Source organism: Alligator mississippiensis, chromosome 1 (assembly GCF_030867095.1).
Source record: "Alligator mississippiensis isolate rAllMis1 chromosome 1, rAllMis1, whole genome shotgun sequence".
Classification (NCBI taxonomy): Eukaryota; Metazoa; Chordata; order Crocodylia; family Alligatoridae; genus Alligator; species Alligator mississippiensis.
The window spans coordinates 215,237,353-215,260,387 of NC_081824.1; the positions used below are offsets into that span (position 1 = coordinate 215,237,353).

Below are 23,035 nucleotides of genomic sequence, written 5' to 3' on the forward strand. Positions count from 1 at the left end.
ATGTTTTTTGGTATTTTTTTACAACCAAAAAGAATGCATGTGGTCGTAGATTCTAGACTAGGAAAACACCTTGCAATGTATTGAGGTGTCATTTAAAAACATATGCTTCCAAAATTATGAAAGAATTCTGGATAATAAATAAATCCTTTCAGCATCAAAGGGCCTGAAGTGGTAAGGATGAGTGGAAACACGGAGTTTAGGAATATGAGGAAAGTGGTTTGAGTAACAAGGCGAAATAGCAAAGCCCATCAAAGCCATTAAAGCATAAACCAACAGATTTTAAAAAGTGAGAGTTGAAGATTATTTATCGTGGTGTGGAGGCTTTGCTGAGCCCATTTCAAATGAGGATGGAACAAAAGAATGAGCAATGGCAGCTTTAGAGGAGATTTATTTCTGTGGAAGGGAAAACACTTGCTGTGATACCAATTAAACAACAAGAGGAGCTACGTCACAAACCCCCAATATTAAAAATGTAAATCCCAAGCCCAAGGGTGCCTGAAATGCAGGTCAGTCAAACAGTTTGAGGAGAGAATGCATAAAGAGATAACAAGAGTAGCATTCAAGCCACTCCGCCTGCCTGATTATCTCTCTGCCTTCATGCCTTCCATACCAGCTCACAAGATGATAGTGTCAGCAAAGGAAGGCAAGAGGACTCATAAATCTAGAGAAGCAGCCCAGAAAAGCATGATAAAGTTGCTCAACTGAATACCATAAAGACCAAGACAATGGAGTGAAAAGATGAATGATATTCAGGAATCTTCAAGTGAGCAGAGCAGGTGTGGAAGGAATGAATGAGAAGGCATTTTTACTGAGAAACACCACACTGAGGCTCCAGTCCTGCAGATACACACACACACACACACACACACAAGTGCTTTGTGTTAACTATTTGAGGGGTCCCATTGACTATAGTGCAAGGATACACACACTTGAGTCAAGCATGGGAGCAAGTGTTGGCAGGACTGGGGCCCAAATCATGACATAGGGGAGAAGCCCAACCCAAAAAGATATCCCCCGCACTTTGGATCCAGATTTGAATTCAAGCTTGACAGCCTGGTCCCAACTTGACAGCACAGTGTCAGTCGCATGCTGAACAGGATATTCTTTTCCTGTTCTTGGACCAGGAGAATTAAGGGGTAGTTAAACTTTTACTAAACTTACCCTTTTTAAAAGTAAAACACTGGTTTTTAATAAAAGATTTTATTGTGATTTCTATGGCATTAATGGGAGATGTATGGGAACAGGGAGAGAGGAAACAGCAAAAACCATCACCTGAAACAGGGCTGTACTGCTGTAAACTGAAAATTGAGCACTGAAGTATTATTTTTAATGATAGGTGTTGCTTTGTTATAGGAATTGGACATGTTATCACAAGACAAGCCTGTCTTTGATTTATAGGGGAGAGATTTTGGTCTGAGTATGATGAAAATTCAGAGGAAAATGAATCCTAAGGAAGAATAATTGAAGAGATTCAAGGTTCATTTGCATTTATATTCATCATGCCTATTGATTGAAGAAATGCACTTATTTATAGTGAAATGACAAATCATAAGGTACAAACTTTGCCTTCATGATATCACTTTATTGTCTATTTCATAATCGGAAATGTTAAGCTTAAGCAGGAATTTTTATAAAACATATTGTTATAGAGTTATAAATGTCATTAAGCACAAGACTTGTGCATCAGTGTCATGTAGGCCAACCTTTGGATGTAAATAACCCTAATGCAAGTGTTCTGTAGAAAACTTACTTCATACCACCTTGTCTGATGCTTTTTTGTATTAGCAGTTCTATCTTATTTTACATTGTGTTTTAGACTTTGATATACAACTTTTACTTCTCCTTCACAATTTTAAAGTCACCTTCTACAGTTCTGGTAGCACATAATTCAAAGTACTGAAATCCATTCTTGGGAAAAGTTAAAAATGGATTCACAGTGGTGCTGGGTTTCAGATGGAAAGACTCTAAAGCAACTTTAGATTTCCTCTATGGAAATCTGTATATAGGAGTTACGATTAATAAGAAGATTTTCAGGCTAAAATAACTGCATTTTCCTTTGTGAACAAAAAACTGCATATTTGTGCAACACTTAGTGGTTTTTTATTATTGTTAGGATTGGAAGTATCATTTTGAATGCTTCTGAATTTTGGAATGGTTCTATTTTCAGTTATAATGCACCTGCATGGCAAGAAGTCAGAAAACCCCCAAATTGGGGTTTAGTTATAATGCTTGAACCACTACAAATGTTTTAAATGCTTTCCCCTTTCCTCACCATCTAAAGTTGTTTTGTGCATTGGCTGCATGCCTAAAATACTCTTTGACCTGGTCAGGAATTGCAGCAGGGAGTCCAATTAGCAGATGTGGGAGATTTTTTTGGAGGGAAGTCAGACATTCCTATATAGTGTTCCCACCCAATCTCTTGCTTGACTGTAAGATGGCAAGGCTTTGAAGAGAGAAGCTGATTGTCATCAATAAAAAGTGGGATGTAAAATGATATGTATATTCTTAAATAGTCCTTTCTTAATTGTATTGGATTTCTAAAAAATAAATAATAAAAAAAAATCTAAATATCTTATGTAACTTTTTCAGGGACAAATTATTCTCATTGTCATTCCCAGAGATGACCACTAGAGAGAGCAAGTAGTCAAGGTAATGTAGTTTTGCTTAATTACTATATAGTATTTCTGGGTGGAATAAAAATAAAAAGAGAAAAAACCACCAAGGAGGCAAGTGTCAATCAATATCATACTCATTTCTTTGTATTTTCTCTTCCTGAACAGAAAGGGATGGCTGGGAGGCTTAGCCCACAATAATTAATTCTTTGTATTCCACAGTGCAAACTGAATACTAAGCAACAAAACCCATTTTCCTTTATTTGGTAACAGCAAATTTAAGCTGTCACATTTTAGTGATGCTTCTCTGTATGGTACTCACCCATAAATCTTGCCAGTTTGGCTTCAGATAACAAAATGTCTTCCCTCCATGTCTGTGGTTTTCCCTAAATGCCCTCATGTTTTTAGAAGTAATGCTTGAAGTACTGCTAAGGGGAAGCTAAGGGTGTTTCATTCTTAAGAATGACCACTGTTTTGAAGGTGCTATTGCTTCCATTATTATGTATCCAGTTATTTCCCTTGCTACAGTAAATATTAGATGACAAAGTTAAAGGGAGCCTGTTTCAGGAAAGGTATACTCTGCTTTATTATAGGAAGAACAAGTGCTCCCATTTATAGTTGACAGACACTTATAGTCAAGAAGCTGAAAAAGTGGTATAAAAACTTTAATGAAAAATCCTGTTCATTTAAACCCTCACATGTATTTTATTATCCAGCTAGGATCTCCCATTACCGAGTAAATCAAATTTCACAAATTATTTACAATAGTAAATAACCAGTCAGCCACATTGTAAAGCTGCAGCCATTCATATCAGCGTGGCGGTGAAGCACAGAAGCCCTCCAATGCCTGAAAAACGCTCTCAAAATTGTAATTGCTTAGGGAAAGTGATTCTCTACTTCATAAAATGTTATGTACTGCAAAGAGAGTGACTCATCATTATAGGGATATTACCTCTTACTCTTAACGTGGCTTTTCCTCCAAGGGCCAGAAAAGTTGGGGGTTGATTCTGCTCCCATTAAAGTTTATGGGTGTTTTGCAGTTGACTTCAATGGAAGCAGGATCAGACCCTTGATATTTTTATGGCTAAATGTTCCATGCATTCAGGGTTTATGCTGCTAAGACTTATGTTTCTAATAAGAGACATATTGCTTTGGACATAAATACAGCCATGAGTATCAAATACAAAAAATATTTAAGTACAGTGAACCAAAGTCATCTCTGCTGCAAACTCACTCACTTAATAGAATTACGCCAGGGATAAATTTAGGCTGGTATGTGTAGCATAGCTATATAATTAATTGCCCTAGGATTAGGCTTTAGGACTGCCTTAATCTTAACTCCTCCCTTCCTACATTTACTGACAAACAAAAAGCTATTCAGAAATATATCAGTTCAACATACCATGAAGTAAACATATTGGTTAGACTGAGCTAGCACAATCCAGTGATAGTACTGCAGCCTTGTAAAAGGGTCTTTACATGTATTTGTGCATGGGATTTCCATAAATAAGTTGCTGTTAAATATTTATGTATTTATAAGATGTATTTTAGAGGATTGTCTCTTCATGTCTTTTGTGGTATACTCCGATATGGCCCTCTCCAGTATTCATGCAACATAATAATTGATAATGTTTACCCTTACAAGAAGTGCTGTGAGGTATGGCTGTTCCCTTTTGCAGATGGGGAACTGAGGCATAAGGAATTAATAGTGAGTTTTACGAAGGAATTTAGGCTTGTTCACAACAAGTGTTCCCAAGCCCCAAAATGTAGGTCCCACTCTACTTTGGGAGTGGAATTCTCAACCCCAAGTCAGGAGTATTTGCTAATTATATTTTTAATGGGTACAGATCAGCATTTACAATTGAGATTCTGTTCATAAGGCAGAGTGGGGGACTGCCTCAGCTGGCCAGTAGGAAATGCTGGAGAGTGGCGTGTATCTCAAATCCTGCCTCTTTCCTGTTCTTAAGCAGCAGTTAGGCACCTCTATGAAACAGGGATTCACCGCCCCAGGCTTAAATGCTTAAGCCATGGCTGTCCACGTGGCAACCCACAAGGGATTAAATTGCAGCCGGTGAGACTGCCAGAACTGTTGCGTTGGTGCAACTCTGGAACTCAGAGTATGACTGATGCCACTGCTCACCGCCCCTCAGCTCCTTGCCCACTGCCACATTCAGGGTCTTTGGTTGCTGCTGGCAGCATTCACTTCCTGGGTTGTGGAACTGCGCTGACGCAGTGACTACAGCAGCCATGCTGACAAGCTGCTGCTCCACTGCCAAAGATGACTCATCTGGCCCATGAGAAGCCATGGACCATCATTCTTCATGTTGTGCATATGAGCCCATTATGATGTGGAATAGGTTTTCCTAGGATCAGATCGCAGCCCTTCCCTACATTACTAATACAGTAACTGGACACTTCATGCCCCAAATCTTATTCAGTATCTGCCAACAATACAGTTGATCCGGTAAAAGATATCACAAAAACCCCTTGCATGTCATCAATTCCAATGTTCAGCTAAGTCAGTAAGTCAGCTAAGTTCTTCCTTGCTTGCCATCTTTTTAGCAGAGTAGCAGAACTCCATTTTTTAAGTATGAGCTTACTTTCTTTTCCATTAATTTCTCACTTTCTTTAGTCCATAGAAAGTGCTCTGAAGATATTGTATGCCATGGATTTTAAACAAAGTATAGAAATGGCAAAGTGTGTACTGGTCCTGAATTTTAAGGCATCAGAGTTGATCTATAATTTTAAAAAGCTATGCTATCTTACTCCTAGTGCTTTGTTGACTTTGGATTTGACAGCAGTTTTATTAAGTCATTGCTTGGCTTGGCAGAGAATACCTTAGGTCCAGCCATACACTGCTACATCCTTATTTTATGCCATCTATGCCAGGGTTACAAACTTTTAGTCAAGCATGATGAGATATGACAGGGCATACTTTATTGTATAATAATGTATGCCTAAATGCATTTTCTATCTGCACATAGATGTAAAGCACATAAATGATAGTGGAATATTGCTGCAGTCTTAACAGTATGTTTTTAGTTGTGTCCAGGAACTATTTTCAATTTGCATATTGTGCAAATTAGGTAACCAGAAAGGAAAAGTAGTAATTTAAAAAAAAACCCCAAAACCCATCCGCTATGGAAATCAATCTATGGCAGAAGCCTCAGTACTCACTATTTAGGGTGAAGGTTTCTTTTCACAGTTTTTTTCCTTCGGGTTTTTAAAGCACTTATATCATTTCAAATGAATCTTCATACTCTATATAGTCTTTAGGAATCTGCAGGAGACGAAAGCCTGTAGCAGCTCTCCTGATGCTGACATATATAAACCTAAGAGGCTCTGACATTACTGGGAATCCTTTTGAAGTTGCTGCAGCTCAAGGAAAATCCAGCTGTTCCAGAAAAGGAGACTTTTCAATTAAACAACATTTTCCTTCCGATCAAAAATAGGTTTTGAAGACTTTTAAATTGGCTTTAAACTGTCAGCATTAAGCAAGGAGTGAATATCACCTTTTGCCTTTCCAGGCTGGAGAGTGAAGCCCAAGTGTGGCACCATGCCCAATGGTTAGCCAGGGAAGGTAAACAGAGAGGTGGGTTATTTCTTTTAAGGAAGAAAAATGAATGGAAAACAGACAAAGGCTCATTAAATTGCCCCATCTACTATTATTTACACTTGTGCAATGGCTAGAAAGAGGCTCTGAACAGAGAGCATTCCAGCAGCAGATCAGCACAATTCTCACCCAAATACCATGGATGAGTCTCAGGCCTTCCCTCTTCCAGCAAGATTCAGATGTCTTTTTTTGCCCCTCCAACTGACAGTCTTCCTAATTCACTTTCAACTCTACAGGCATGTCTATACCACTTCCAGACAGTGCTTTGCATGTACTGTCCCTAAAAGGATATAAAGCAATCATTAGAACTGCACTGGGATGTTACTATGTCTTGGACATGCTTGTTGGCAGACAGTGCTGCACAAAGGACAGCTACATTGCATTTTTCCCATGCTTCACTGTAGTGCTCCCTTGCATTATCCAGAGGTGATATGGGCATGCCTTATGTATCCATTACCCTGCTCAAAACTGTTAACATTCCTGACACAGACAGTTAGACCAAGCCCCTCTCATGATAGTGTGATCTACTTTGCTCCTCAGTTAAGAAATCACTTACAAACAGGCCATGGACCCCAAAACCAGCCAAGGGAGGAACCACTGATTTACAGGGGAACATGGATGACAGCATTTTCCCTTCCCTCTGGCACTGGAGTCCCAGGGCCATTTTTATAGTGAATTCAGGTTGCTAGATCATCCTCCCCCAGTGTGCACAAATGCCATTCAGACTTCTTAAATGATTTGCTTGGACGCTGGTTTCATCTTATAAGTTTAGACCTTGTCCTCACTACTCTTTTGTCACCTAGCTGGAAATGTCCCCCTCCAGGAATGTCTTTGAAAATGCTGATGGGCATCTCGGAGTACACAGAATGTCATGCAGGCCAGAGGACATGCAATGCACTCGCAGAACGTGCCTGCCATTGCCAAATGCTGCTGAAGGCCCACTTCCACAGGCCAGATCCAAGGGTTCTGTGGGCTGTAGGTTCCTGACCCCTGCTCTAGACACCTCCTCCCTTCCTCTATAATGTAAGGGGCCTGAAATAGAATACATAGAGTTACTTTTTTTCAGTGCAGGTTCTACTGATTAGCAGAAACTCTTAGTTTCCTGCTAGGGCATAGCTCCCTTTCAGGGGTGTTGGGGAGCATTCGAAGGCAATCTACCCTCTCAGAATGGTCACCAGCTGCAAGCTCCGAGCTGATTGGCTGTAGAGCTGAATGGGCTGAGCCTTTTGGGCTCTGGCTGGCCAACACCTCTGGACTTCCTGGCTCCTAACCTTTGGCCTGACCTGAACTATGAAAATGGATAGTGTTTTGGATTAGGAATGCGAGTCTCACTACTTGGTTTGACCCCTCTGGTGCAGCCTTGACCCCTGATCCTGGAAGCTGAACACTGTCCTACCACACTTGCCTGTTCTATCCGTTTTCCTTCATATTGTTTGGTTGGCTCACCTGTAAATCCATGCTGGTAGCCACTACTTGAGTGCAAACAATTAGAGAACCCATCCCATCTTTCCCTTTGACCGTGTTCCAGGGGGCAGGGTGTTACGCCTTCCTTCCTACTTAGTTTCCTTTTTAAGTCCATGCTAGTTAGGAAATCACTTTCCAAATTTTGGTCCCCAGCTGTGCTCACACACAAAAGAAGTGGGCTTTTGGAAATCTGGAAAGGCCATTCTTTCAGAATTAAATGATTTTACCATTCAGAAAGTTTTTTTTCTCCTTAGTGTGGGTAGAAAGCTTTTAGTGCCACAGGAAGGTTTGATCTTGGGTCCACTGAAGTCGGTGCCAGCGCTTGATGATGTCAGAGGGTGTACAGTTCAAGGCCAGACTCCAGTACGTTAGAAATTAAAAGGAATAATCTTATTTCACTGGAGCCCTTCCTCACCTTGCTGAATTAAGAATGTGCTTGATCCAGCTGAAGCCTCAACTATAGATTTGAACAAGGCAGCTGTTTCTTCTCCTCCACACACTGCTTCCAAAATGCTACTTGCTGAACATATTTACTGCATCTGATTGCACCTTCAGGCATAGAGATCTTAGCACCATTTCCCCTATCCTCAGCCTTGATGGTCTCAGGGGGTTTGAGGCACATCTGTGGAGGTAATTTTTTTTTCCAATGGGATGCTTGTCAGATCCTGTCAGCTACAAATTACTTCACTGAAGGTGCAGAAATAGAAATCCTTACCTGTTAGTTGTTTTTTTTTTCTGAATCGCAGTACAGTAATTTGTAACGATTCTCCCAGCAAGGCTCTGGGCAATTTAATGCCATGTTTTTCTGAGGACTTTTTCTATCTGAGTAATAGTGTAAATAGCTGCTCTGTTCATTGGCCACTCCAATAGGCTTGAAATCTTAACAGAACAAGTTAGTGTACTTTGCTTTGATTCTCAACAGCAATGGCTATACCAGGGATGGCCAAGAGCTCATTGCAGCACGGCACAGGTGAGGAAACCTGGTGATTTCATAGACACGTGATTTCATACACATTTGGGCTGGAAGGGACCCCAGAGGATCATTGAGTCCAGCCCCCTGCCCTAGGGGCAGGAAGTCAGCAGGGATCATAGGATCCCAGCAAGATAAGCATCCAAATGTGTCTTGAAGGTGTTCAAGGTGTTCAAGGTGCTTGAACTGCCTCCGGCGGCTGGCTATTCCAAACCTTGGGGACTTGGACAGTGAAGAAGTTCTTTCTTATGTCCAGCCTGAATTGGTCGCAGCGGAGTTTGTGACCGTTTGATCTTGTCATCCCTTGGGGCGCTCTGGTGAACAGATGTTCCCCCAGATCCTGAGGAGCACCCCTGGTAAACTTACAGGTGGCCACCAGATCACCCCTGAGCCTGTGCTTTTCTAGGCTGAAGAGACCCATGGCTCTCAGCCTGTCATCATAAGGTCTGTTTTCCTGACCTCTGATCATGTGCGTGTCTCTTCTCTGCACCCTGTCAAGCTTCTCCACATCCTTTTTGAATTGTGGAGTCCAAAACTGGATGCAGTACTCCAGCTACAGCCTCACCAAGGCCGAGTACAACGGGAGAATGACGACCTGGGATTTGCTTGAGAAGCATCTATGGATGCAAGCCAGCGTTTTGGTCACTTTACTAGCCACAGCATCACACTGAAGGCTCATGTTCATCTTGTGGTCAATCATGACCCCCAAGTCTCTTTCATCTGTAGTGCTAGCCAGTGTAGCACTGCTGAGCCTATACGCATGCTGCAGGTTTTTCCTCCCAAGGTGGAGAACCTTGCATTTTTCAGTGTTAAACACCATCAGGTTCTCATCCGCCCATTTCCTGAGCCTGTCAAGATCTGCCTGGTGAAGAAAGTTCTCTCAGAGCGTTGCATTGTTAATATTGTAACGAGGCTCCCACCAATGTTCTCCCCTTACCCAGTATTCAGAGTGGCGCAGGGAATCAGGGGAGAAAGATTTTATTCATTTGTTTTCCCACTGAAGAGAAAAAAAATCTGCCCTCATAACCAAGGAGGAAGATGTCAACCTCGGCAAACATACATATGGGGCCAGATCCTCAACTGGTATAAGGCTGCCTAGGTTAGCTGAAGTCAAGGGTATGCTTTGCTGTTTGTGCCTGAACTTCAGCACTTAAATCTGATACTAGGTGGAGTGCAAGCATAGTTCATTGTTCAGTTTGCACAGTTGGGAAGGGAGGAAATAGAGAGACAATACTCCATCAGGGAGTGGGTTAATACCTTGGAGCAGAGCTGCATCTGGACATTTTTTCCCCCCCAAAAGAACCCAATGGTCTGGTCCAAAGGCAAAGAATTTGCTCCTTATCTTTCTTGATAAGACTTTAGGATGATATAAAGCAGCCAAGAGAAAAGAAAACTGTTACTTTGAAAGTAAACTGTTCCATAGTTTCACAGTATTTCTGGGGTTCCTCCTCCAATGTATCTTTCTTCTGCCTTGTGATTGCCCCTCAAGTCTGAGGAAATAGAGGGAAATCCAAAGTTGATCAAAGCCAACTTGAAACCATTTTAGAGATAAAGATGTCTATTTATTACCAGTAAGGGATCCACTCTTCCCTCCCTTAGTGGTAGTGTTACTGCTATTGTTTTCTGTCTTAAATTAGATGTCCTACTCTAGGGGTGTGCGAAATGGGCCCTATTTGATTCGGATTCAGATTTGGCCCGAATCAGGGACAGTGATTTGATTAGTTGATTCAGATTACTGTACCCAGTTTGATTCAGCCAAATCCGAATCTGAAGATTCAATGCTGATTCGGAGAATCAGTGATTCGGACATAGACACAGCTTTAAATATTTGTTCTACGTACCTCGCGGTACCAGGCATGGCTCATGAATGCTGTGATGCTGGGGCAGATGGAGCATCTCACAGGAGTGCGGGGGGGTCCCTCTCATGCTCGGCGATCAGCCGCAGGGGAACCCCAGGTGCCCTCCCAGACCCAGGAGGCATCAGTCTCGAGCTGGGCACGCAGGGGACCCCAGCATGCTCTTCGGCGGACCTGGAAGTGGACAAGAAGTGCTTCTGGTCCACTTCTGGGTCTGCTGCTGAGCCCACTGGACAGCTCTCTGTACTTCTGTGGGATGCTTCATGCACCCCAGCATTGCAGCATTCATGAGGTACCTGCTACCTAGAGGTATGTAGAAAAAGCATTTAAAGCTGTGTCTACGTCCAAATCATCAAATCTTTCTGAATTTCTCCAGTTCAATTCGGAGAGATTAAAGGGTCCTTTGATTCGATTTGGATTCGGAGATTTGGCCACCGAATCAGGCTGAATCTCCACCGAATTGAATCAGCGACCAAAGCTTTGCACAGCCCTACTATATACTTATATTGTTTGTGTTGCAGTGAAAATCGTCTGTGCCAAACAGAATACAATCTCAATAGACAGATGATGAGGGGAAAAAAAAGTAGTTAAGAAAAAATCCTGGGTTTCAGGGTGCTCCCAGACATACACCCTGACTTTCTATAAGCTTATTGTCCTCCATTCTGCTGAATAGGTATGCACAAGTTATTCATTTGCCCAGAAATCATGATTTACCATAGCATTTGGGTAAAGTAGCAGAAAAACAAAAGGGGTTATTACAAGGAAGAATAAGTGGTATAGAAAAGAAAAAAGTAATCAAATGCTTTGACAACAGTGTGGTAAAACAAAACTGACAAAATCCTTACCCTCATATGTTCAGTTACCACCTAGCCCTTATAAAAAATTCCTGTGGCAATCTTCTGGGTTCAACCACCCCTCAGTCACAGCTAGCTCCCTCAGCGGAAGGCCTTCAAACCTGCTCTAGCTAAGCTCCTAATGGTCACTGACTCCGAAACATTTCACACAGCGCCCCCCTCCCCCACCATGTTAAGGGGATGCAGAGAATCCTTTAGAGTGGTTTTTGCCTGTGGATCTGGGACAGTAGTGTTAACCTATTTTTACAAGGAAAAACCGAGACATAGAAAGGACAAGTGAGTTGGCAAAGACCACTCAAAGAATCTGTGGCAGAGCTAGGAATTAAACTCAAACCTCAGGAGTTTTCGTTCCATGTTTTACCAGGAAGCCAACTTTCTTCTTAGTATATGCTACCCATCCAGCAGAGGATTTCCTGTCCTGCAGGGCAATAATTGGTTAATGTTGACCCTTTAATAGGCAGGTAGGACAAGAATGAAAGGATCCAAACTGAGTAGATGTTAGGGTTTAAATATCTCTCTTAGCCATGATTCTCTTGTGTTGTTACAGGGTTTTCTGCAGAGGCCACTTAGGGCTTTGTAACAGGATGGCCTGGCCTTTTAAGAGGGAACAGTCAGCCCTATTGAGAGAGCTTAGCTGCATGGCATTTTCATGAAGGTGTGTCCCACTGGGAGTTTAAAACCCCAAGGGAGAGAGCAGAAAGATAGGAAACTGTGAAGGAACAATTTGCAAGCAGGAGGCTAGCTGTGAAAATAACAAACTTGCTACAGGGAAAGCTCAGGCTTCTGTGCTAGGGCTAGAGCCAAAGGGATGGGGCACCTGGTTTTGGTTTTGCTTGTTGATTTGTTTGTTTGGTTGTGGCTAATACACTGGGTTTTATTTGGAAGGACTGGTTGAAGAGGTCCTCAGGGAGCAAATCTCACCTGCAGAAACCAGCATGCTAGGCAGCCACGACCGTAGCGGGGTGTGAAGCCCCTTTAACACTGTGAGGAGTGGGGCCATGGCCCCTCCACCTGGCTCCGTGGGGCCCGGGGCAGTTGCCCCAATTTGCCCCCCCCATCCAAAGGATGGCTCTGACACTAGGCAACCCACTTACAGGCCCTTCCACACATTACATTTGTGCCTCAATTAATGTTAGTCACAGCATAAATGGCAAGGCTGCTTCATGTGCTCTACAAAATGGCAAACCAGCTATAAAAATATTCCACACATAATGTAGAACCTTTTTATGTATGGTTTATATGGTGCCTTAAATTGAATATGTGGCATGTGCAGGGCTGCCTCAGGGCTGGTGCCAACAATCAGCTGACTGTTGGCCCTGGCCCTGGGAACCACACTGGATCACGCAGGGCTCTGGGCACTTGGCCTTCCATCTTGCCTGGTGCTAGGGATCATGACGCACATGTAACATGGCAGGTAGTGTATTTTTTGGGATCAGGGCTCAGATCTCATGGCACCTTTAAGTGAGCATGTATCGGGGGCTTTAGGGTTACACTGTCTAGACCAGGGGTTTTCAACCTTTTTTGGTCTAAGTACTGCCAGCAACCAGACGCCAAGCAGGGGGGTGGCCAAACGCCAAGTGTGTGTGTGTGTGGGGGGGGGCTAGTGCACACCTGAATTCTGAGTGGAGGCGATCGTTAGCGTGTGGTCGAACGCCAAGTGTGTGTGTGGGGCTTTAGCACGGGAGTGGCGTGCGGCCGGACACAGAGCAGGGAGCCGGGGATGGCACGCAGGCAGGAGGGGATAGAGCACTGCCGCCCCCCAGGAGCAGGGTTGGGGTGGGGTGGGGAAGCTCACTGGGCTGGGGTGAGGGCAGTGGCGCCCCTCTGAAGGGTGGAGAAGCTCACTGGGCTGGTGTGTGGTGGTGGTGGCTGCCACGTGCGAGCTTCCTCACCCCACAGAGGGGCACTGCTGCCCTCGCCCCACCCTGACCCTGCTCCTGGAAGGAGCCAGTGCTCCATCCCTGCCTGCCCGTGTGTACCCCCTGGGACCGATCCAAATACCCCCAGGTGTACGTGTACCCCTGGTTTACAACCCCCGGTCTAGACTACTCTAGCATGAACTTGAGCAAGTTTGACTGGTGTTCGCTCAACTGTAGGAAGTCTTGTAGGCTAACAAGGAACATAAGCATTGCTTCCTGTTTCACCTCCAAAGGGAAAAAGCCAGCAGGATGGATAAAATCTGAGAACATTAACTTTTGAAAGCCATGTATCTCAATCTACACAGCCTGATTATAAATTGGCAGCATTTTCATGTTCACTTTCTACAGGTGCATTTACTCTATACTCAATATAGAAGTGCAGAATCAGCCCTTTATGTACTCTTTTACTGGAAAGGTTGCAAGGGGGTCTAATATTAACTTGAAAATATTCTAGTTTTTAATTTTTTTCTAATATGTTAATTTTTAGTAATGCCATGTCTCAGTACTTGCTCCTACTTGTTATGCTGCAGATAGTGATTCTGTTAGGTTATTTATTAAAAGCACCTGCTGCTAGAGAAAGTAAAAGTTATAGCCAAGCAGTTTTTTAGAACAAAAATCTCATTTCATTTTTACTTTGGAAAACTATTTTCATTCTAGTGGACGTAACATAAATTTTAGCTTCTAGAAAAAAAGAAAATTACTGGGTAATTAAACCCAAGACAGGAATAATGGTTTTGAAGAAATAAAAAACAAAGTAGTGGAACTCAGATGGGGTGACTGGGGCAGTGATAGGGACTTACTGGGGCGGGGAGGGGTGGTAAGGAGGGAGAAATATCAGTGACTTCCACAGCAGCATGATCCCATGGATGGAACAGCAACAGGTAGAAGTCACCACTGCCCTGTGCATCCTGCTGCCTTGGGCACACAGCTGCTTTGTTATGTCTCTGACCATGTGGGCAAGATCAAGATGTGCAGGCACATGTGGTTTGTAGTGCTGCACATGAACAACTTGTGCTCCTGGTGGCTGAGGGGGGGGGCATGGCTGCACCAGCAGTGGCAAGAGCACTGCAGCAGAAGCCCAGCAGTGGTGAGCAGGAAGCTGCCACAGATGCTGCTGGTGCTGTCGGCAGGGGCGGGGTTGGTGATGAACACTGACCAGGGGTTGGTGAGCACCTGCAGGCGCTGCCGGCCGCGGCCAGAGGCAATCACGGACCACCTGCAGACGCTGCCAACACTGGGTGCACTGCCACATGCAGGGGGTGTACGTGCACCTGTGTGTCACCCCTGGTGCTGCAAACCTCTTTGTGGCACCACAAACTGCACACCCAGCATGTTAAAACATGCCCCGCACTGCAGATTTGCAGTGTGGGGCTAAAATTGCTACCTGGAAATCCTGGTAGCAAAACAAAAAAAAAGGGGGGGGGGGGGGCGGGGCACAGCACATGCCACAGGAACATGTGCCAGCAGACACAGAGTCTGGTCCTCCTTGGAGATGCTCTGCCTGCTGGCCACAGCATTTCCCCTCCTCGAGTTTCGCCCTGTCTCCTCCAACATGGTGGAAGCCAGGAAGAGTGGGGAAACAGCAGTTTCCCTGAAGTGGGGCATTTAGCTGCACACTAAAGCATTTGTGCAAAGGTGTGCTCAGCGGCAAAAAGTAGCGGCAGAAATTCATGCTGCTACTTCTTTTGCTGCTGCAAGTGCATGTCCCTGCATGTGGGGACACACCCATGGAATCTGTATCAAAGGAACCAAAACAAACCTAAAACTTAAAGTTTTGAGATCAAATTCTCCAAAGCACTTAAATCCCATTTTTATGACTTAAGCACTTAGGAACCTTAGTGCCAATGACTTATAATGGCTCCCAAGTCACTTAAATGCTTTTTAAAACTACACTGGATCAACTACACCTTCTTCATTTTCTAGGTTGATGTATCTTCTCTTCCTATAGGACTAGAAATGGACTCTTCCTATAGGACTAGAAATGCTAACTCATGACGACTCTGTTTGTGCAGCATATCTGGCCTGATAGGAAGCCAGAAGCACAAGACTTCTCTGGGGGAAGCTTCTTGAAGATTTCTGACCTACTTTCTAGGCCGGAAGTTAGCATACTTTAAACAAGCCTCATCTAAGTAGCTTCACTTATGGTTGCTTTTCTGAGTTAAAACTTTTGACTTTCCCCATCTTTATCACCCAGAAAAACCATTCAACTCAACAATCTCCCATTTACATGTGGGGTAAAAATCATGGGTAGTGTGTCAAAAAGCAATCAGGATTGGCCTAATTTTAGGAATATAAAGACTCACTGCAGGCAGCTACACCGCTGTCTTGTAAAACTGCTTTTTCCACAGTCAGTGGTACAACTTCCACTGACTTCAGTGGGAAAAGAGTACCAAGTATTCTGAAAAACCCAACTGTGAGACAAACACTGATTTCCCACTTTTCTGCATGCATTTAAATTTACCTGAAAATAAAGATAAAGCAGCAGGCTATTCCAAATAGTAGGTGACGTGAACAGTGTTTGAAACTGTGGCTCTTGTATGTAGGTAACGTTCTTGCAAAGACGTAACTAGGCAGGGGTGGTCGTGAACAGGACAGAATGGCTGGCAGAGGCGTGACAAGGCAAGCTGCTGCTGTGAGGATTAATGCAGGAGCTGCTGCTGAAATGTGTCAAGCAGCAATTTTAAAAGATGAAATTCTGCACCAAAAAGCAAGAGGTGAGGGGATTAACTGACACTCCCCCTCACAGCAGTAGCTTTCCTTGGGAGCAGACTTCTGGCGAGTGCCAACCCTGTGGCTGCTGCTCTGTCCACCCCACCCATCGTGTACCAAGCATTGCACCTGGCTGTCAGAACTGCAGTGGGGAGAGGGGAGGATGAGGACCCCTCAGCTACATTTTGCTGTCCCCCTTTTAGGCAGTGCCCGGGGCTCATGCCCCCCTTGTCCACTTGTAGTTTTTCAGTTGAATTCTTCTGACTGACAATGCATAGGTAAAATTAAACAGTCTAAACAGAGGGAGAAGAGAGAGTCTTTGCAGAATGCCAATCGCAGGGGTAGTCAAATGGAAGCTCAATCAGACTATGCAAGGGTGGGTGTTTTGAAATCAAGGGGTCTTGGTACAGAATGTCCCATCTGCAGTCCCTCTTTCGCATTACGTAACAGTTTCATGTAGGCAGAGAGCAGGTCTCTCACGTAGGCAGGTCCCTAGGCTGTGCAGCGCTTTATAGGTCAAAAGCAGAACCTGAAACTTTACCTGGAAGCCACTTGTACATGTGGTACACTTTAACCACATAGATATTTGTCACATAAAAAGCAGCTGCCGCAATCTGAAGCAGTTTCTGAATGAATTGAAGATGCAGCCCCAGGGCTAGCACATAGCTCTTAAATACCATAACAGTCTCTCCAGTAAGCTCATACTAAGGTGACAGAAGCCTGGGTAACAGGAGCAAGGTTTACAAATGTCAGAAAAAACAATGGCAACTGCCTTACCAAACAGACAGGGCAAAAGGAAAGCCTTTGGGCAACTTCACACATGCTCTCAGGGCTGGGGTGAGGGGCTTTAATTAAAGCACCCACAATGTCTTGTGTAGTCAGCATCCTGTGCTTCAAAATGGTAGTGGGGGGCTTTAACTAAAGTTTGTTCAATGAGCTTTAGTTAAAGCACCCCTACCCTCATTTTGAAGCATGGGGATGATGAATATACAAGGCACTGAGTCTGTTGGAGCATGCTAATTACCATGCTCCAGCAGACTTGATTAATTGAGTCTGCTCCAACATGCTGTAATTACAGTACATCCGAGCAGTATCCCCCCACGTCTACAGGCACCCTTTCTGACGTTGGTCATGCAGCATCTGGAGAGCCAGCCTAGTTTTCTAGACTGAAAACTCAAGCTTGCTGGAAAAAAAAGACATGAACTTTGCTATTATGCGCCCTAGGGTAGCTCTGGGCCTGCCGAGTAATCTCTCTAGCCGGGCATATACAGTTACACTCCATCACAAGGTGGATTTTTGACTGCTAGAGTTGTGTAAATGGGCCCACCTCAAATGGTTCCCTCTTGTGCCAGTTAGTTTGGAGTTGCCCTGCTGGACCCACTGGAGGCATCTGGGCTGTAGAAGATCCCGCCTCATGTCTGTTGCCCACAAACACCCAGTGTCACTCTGCTCTAGGATACTTCAGTTCACAAAATTCAAACTACAAACCAAAGTCCAAATGCTGAGCTGAAAGATTAATCATGAATCAGAGGGCAGGAAACAAGCCAAGGTGAAACTGAAGTCCAAAACATTGAGCCAGAGGATTAAACCAGGAGTCAGGGAGCCAGAAGAGTTGCCTGGACAGGAGCCAAGGAAGGACTGGAGACCAAAAAGTTGTGCAGCAAGGCTCAGGGCCTGGAGGAATTCCTTAAGAATAGACCTGGAACCAAGCAGAGGGAAGGCACTAGAGTTCAGCTGGTGCTGGGTAGTTTATAAAGCTCAATTATTACAGCTGTAGGGAAGAAGCCTCACTTAGTCTTGCCTCTGCAGGTTAGGGCTCAGCCGGATCTGGTTAGTTCATTGGGTTATGCTGATCGAGTTAGCCATGCTGCAAGGCATAAGCCTCACATAGCCTAGTCCTGACAATTGAAGCCATACCCCAACAATCCATTAAAGACTACCTTGCAGATTCACCATTTATCAGGAGGCCTTGAAAGCCATTAGGCAGATGAAGAAGCATGTGGTCCTGATGAAATACCAGCTGAAATTTATAAGCAAAGTGGAAAAAAGCTCTCAGCAATTACACATCATTATTTTAAAAATCTGGAAACGTGAACAGATTCCCAGTGACTTGATGCCAGGATCATTACCATATTCAAGAAAAGAAATAGATCAGATAACAGCAATTATTGTAGTATTGCAGTCCTGTCCATAGCTGGGAAGATTCTTGCCCACATTCTTCTCAATAGACTTGCTTTCCTTGCTAAGGAGATTCTACGCGAGTCCCAACAACATGACAGCAATGTCCTGAACAATAGCTCAGAAGTAGGCCCCTTCATGATTAGAACCAGAATCAAGCAATGATGTGTGATTGCACCAACACTTTTTTCCTTCTGTATTGCAGCTATTCCACATCTTATTGCTGACAGACTTCCATCTGGAATTAGCATCCAGTATCACATGGGTGGGAATCTCTTTAACATCAACTGGTTGCATTCCATATCCAAGATAATCAACACCTCCATTACTGATCTTCAATACACTGATGATTGTGTTGTGTGTGCCCATTCAATTAAGGAGCTCCAGGTCACCCTTGATTATTTCTGCGAAGTGTATGAAATACTTACTGACGGTTGCTACTCTAAGGGGGGCAGAAGAAGAAATTCAAGGACATCTTGAAGGCGATTCTAAATAAATGCAATATTAATATCAATACCTGGGAGACTCAAGCACTAAATTATCCCCAGTGGTGCTGTGATGTACGACAAGGTATTGATCATTTCAAGCAAATGTGCCTCACTATGGAGGGGAATAGATGAGAGAGACAAAGGTAAAGAGCTGTTACCGAACATCACAAGGATCTACTCCTTTTTGGAGCTATTTGCCGTGTCACCTACAGTTGATGGTACAGATCTTGGATTGGTCTCTTCAGTCATCTATGGATTCACCAATGACTCCCCTCTTTACTGGAAGACTGTCATCTTCATATTGAGGAACTGTTGATGACCTTAGGATATAAAAGGGTTGGAGGGACTGCCTGAAGGCCTTTAGACCTGGATGAATTATACCTCTTGTTTCCATTATGGGGATAGTCTGTGTTCTAAAATCCAAGAATGAAAAGTCATGGAACTCGTAGACACCCACCTACAGTAGGAAAAGTAATAATATATTTTTGAAAAGGTCAAATCTCATAGCTTGTAACCTTTCCTTGGTTGTATAACAGTGCTTGTGGTTACCTATTCAGCCACCAATGCAGTCTTGCTTTTGGAATTTAGTCACCTACTAATACAATTTATTGCCTCATATACTTTTCTGCCAAGAACATTATCCCTTAAATAGAGGCTTTGTAATAATAACCTCCAATTTCCACAACTTCATTGTTAATTTCCACAACGTCTGCCTTACATATATTAAGACTCAATGACTCCCGAGTATGTTTTGGTTTAATGATAGCAAATTCAATGTTTTCTCTTTGGATTTCTTAGTCCATGAGAAAACATGCCCAGCTGTGCCTTTCTGTATGAGGAGTTTTGAGGTACATTGTCAGGAAAGAAACTAGTATTTATAGTTGAGTCATATAGAAAGCTATACTGCATCCATGTTTATTCTTGTGGCCAAATCTTTTTCATGATAGTCATTCCAAAGGATTTTCATTGGCAATTTGAGAGCTGCCTGCCCAGCCCAAGGACTGGAGGCAGCTGTGCAGCCCCAACACCTCCATTTACATACCTAGGGATGAGGTAGACCTCGTGCAGGCACACCTTTGGTCTTGTCCTGGTCTGGTTCCCAGCTCAGCCTTTCCTGATATTGAGGTTGAATGACTGGGCTTGAAGGAGATGTACATCCCCTGTGCAGCCTACTCTGATCTTGCCTGAGATGTGTTCTGCTTGTTTGTGTAGCTTACATGTCTCTTGCTAAGCTAGAGCCACAGAGAATATGACTGTTGCAGCCTCCAACTACAGAACCTATCTTTGTGTTTCCTGGGTAGAGTCTCACACAAGAGGCTCCTGGTTCAGTGCCCAGTTAAAGCCAAGATGGTGATTGCTGTACATGAATAGTAGGACCACACTGGTTTTAGTGCCAGGTGGTGAAGTCAGAAACTGGATTTGTCTTTCTGGACTAAAATCAAGGAAGGGTAGTTTGGTTCGTATTAGCTTTAACTTTGTGACTATGTTGGTGGCATGTCATGAAAAGTAGCCTGAACTCCTCTCCCTGCAGTTGTTCATTCTTACACCTAGTCAGTAGTCACAGGCATACGGGGAAAATGTCTGAGGGTCACTTTGAGTTACTTTGATAGCTCAGCCCCTTAGGTTAGTGCTGTAGCAATGTCAGTATGCCCCAGTGCTTCAGTGACAGCAGTCTCTTGTCTGATGTACGTTGGATTTCTCTACACTGCAGAGTCTCTGACTACCATTAGGCTGCTGTAGCTCTGTCAGCAGAGCCCTCTAGTACATAGGTAGCATATGCTGACAGAAGGAGTTTTTCTGCCAACACAGTTATACCATCTCCCAATTTAGCTAAGCCAACAAAAGCAGTCTTCTGTCAGCAAATGCTGCCTACACCAGGGGTTTTGCTGGCACAGCTATGTCAGCAGGCAGGGTTGGGTGGTTTCTTTTTCATGCTCCTGGCTGACACAGTTCTAGTAGCAGAGCTCTGTAGTAAAGCCCTGGCCTCTGACATGGACATGTTTAATCCAGGAGCTTCCTGTGGCAGGGCACAAATGGAATGCTTTGAGGATCACAAAAGGCCTCCATTGTCTTCCTACCTTGCCTAAGATTTCAAATGTTACTCTGTAAGTGTTCTGTACTGCCACCTCTTGACCTTAGCCTGTTGCCCAACTAAACAGGTTGGGATCTAGGCAGTTTTTGCATCCATGGGAAATCTAGGTGTCAGGGATTCAGCAGGTGACATTTTTTTCTCTGTGAATCAACTCTTTGTTAAGATGTAAAACTGGGACTTCATCTTCTCAAGCATCTTCCAGAGAGGGAGCAATAACATGGCTCCTAAAGAAATCCCAACTTGGAGAATCACTGCTTGAAAAAACAACAACAAAACCTTGTATGTTGGTGGAGCAAGTCTACTGGTGCCCTCCCTCAGCTTCTGGGACTTTACCTTTCCACTACGATAGCTACCAAGCTACATCTTAGGCTTCTGGGCCTCTGTTTTTCTAACCCTTTCTGATTCCACATTGCTGGAGTTTCCTAGAATGTTCTATATCCTCTGTGAGAGTCTGGTTGGGTGTTGAGTCCACAGCCCTCCCTCATTGTTGTGCCTCTTACACACAGGCCATAGCATGCCATAGCATAGCTAAGCAAGAAGTTAATTCTTTACTTGCTAAAAAAAAGCAAATCCTTCTGGGCACCATCACATGTCCCTGTGCACTGAGTTCTCTGCTAGTACAAACTAGCACAATCCCACTGAAATGAATAGAGCTATGCCATTTCATACTAACAGAGATTTTGATTTATATTCTTCACTCTTTCTTGTTGTTTAGAATTACTTTTGCTGCTCAGCTGGCGTGCTCTGCCAAGAACTGGCTGCATCTCACTGGTGGGTTGAAATTCTTGGAGAATACATTCTCCAGGCATAGCATTTTGTGCTCCTTCTGCATGATGGACACTCTACGGTATTAGCCATTGGTATCTTACAGTGATTGTAGTTCATGTCATCAAATACAATAAGGGATGTGTAGTAAAAAAGTCCCCAAAACTTTCAAATTAACCATTTGTTTTTTCAGTACACCAATAGAAATCTGTTTTCTTTGCAGTTGGGCAAATGTTTGACTGTTTTTCAATGGGCATTCATGGGTCAAATTTTACCCGCATTTATCTCTATAAAATCCATGGACTTTGGTGAGGTTGCCGGGATGTAAATTAGGGCGGTTTGGCTCATTTTCTCCAATGGTACTATAAGTTGTTTCTCTAAGTCATGAGTTATTAATCTCCCTAAAAGTTATTCCTGTTTCTACTGTGCAAAAGGAAAAATAAAACAGAGCCAAGATATGTTGGATCACAGCAAAATTCATTGGAAATAATTCTCTTTTAAATAAGTTGCATATGTGTTTCCCTATTTAGTATTCACAGTGTACTGCACAGACACTTTCAGAAATGAACTCATTTTAAAAAGAGATAGATTTACACACACTACAATGGAAGCAGTCACTGGCAGTATTGTATACCATATCAAATCAGTGACTGTTGTTACATATTTGAAGTTAATTTGACACTGAAGTAAACAAATCAAAGTGTGTTTATAGAATAATTAGACCATATTCTCAGTATTGTGGCTAAGAAATTTTGTCACAGCTATTGCAGTACTGATCCATGGTTTCTTTGGTTTGTTTACAGAACTCCCTAGCAACACAAAAATAAAACTGTCAGAATTGCCTAAGTAGAAGTATAATGGTAAAATCTTTCTTTGATTGCACAGTTCCAAAATATAATCAGAAGTATTTCTTAGTCTCATATTTAAGGTTCTGAAAGTATAAGCAGGCATGTTTGTGAGTTAAAAAGGAGCCTGAAATGTAACTGTTTATTTTACTCAGCCTAAAAATAAAAGCCGACAATAAAATTAAATGCCTAATTATTTTGTCAATATCTTCTGTATGATTTCTTCAGTGAAGAAAGGCAAGGGGAAAAATGAAATAGTTTTATATAAATATTGATTAATGTGTATGCATGTTAATACCTAGTAGTAAATTTTCTGATCCAGTGTTTCCCAGTCATAGTGTTAAATGTATGTATATGCTACAACCATAAATGAACAGAAAAACAAACCAAAAGAATAAAAATGGAACAGACTTTTTAGATTCATTTCATTCCCTAACCTACCAAAGCTCATGTGGCTTGAGTAAGTGATAATGGCCTATCTTGCCCTGCAACTAGGAACATATCTTCTTTTATGTTGCTGGCTTAGGTGAGGAGACTGTCCATTCTTTTTTATTCTTTTCTTTTATGCTCATAATATAATGTGTCAGTTCTGGTGCCTCTCCTGAATATAGAGGCAGCTGCTCCGAGTTACCGTGGGCCTAATTCTGCAAGGTGCTACATGCACAGATGT

The 23,035-nt window shown here is 43.2% G+C and overlaps 1 long non-coding RNA gene across 1 annotated transcript; it reads left to right on the forward strand.

Annotated features, from left to right (window-relative positions):
• Positions 1–1,306: 1,306 nt before the first annotated feature.
• Positions 1,307–22,742, forward strand: LOC132246621 (uncharacterized). The gene is made up of 3 exons (XR_009457991.1): positions 1,307–1,553; positions 2,590–2,649; positions 18,381–22,742. It is a non-coding gene; the product is annotated as an uncharacterized LOC132246621 (long non-coding RNA).
• The last annotated feature ends 293 nt before the right edge of the window (positions 22,743–23,035 follow it).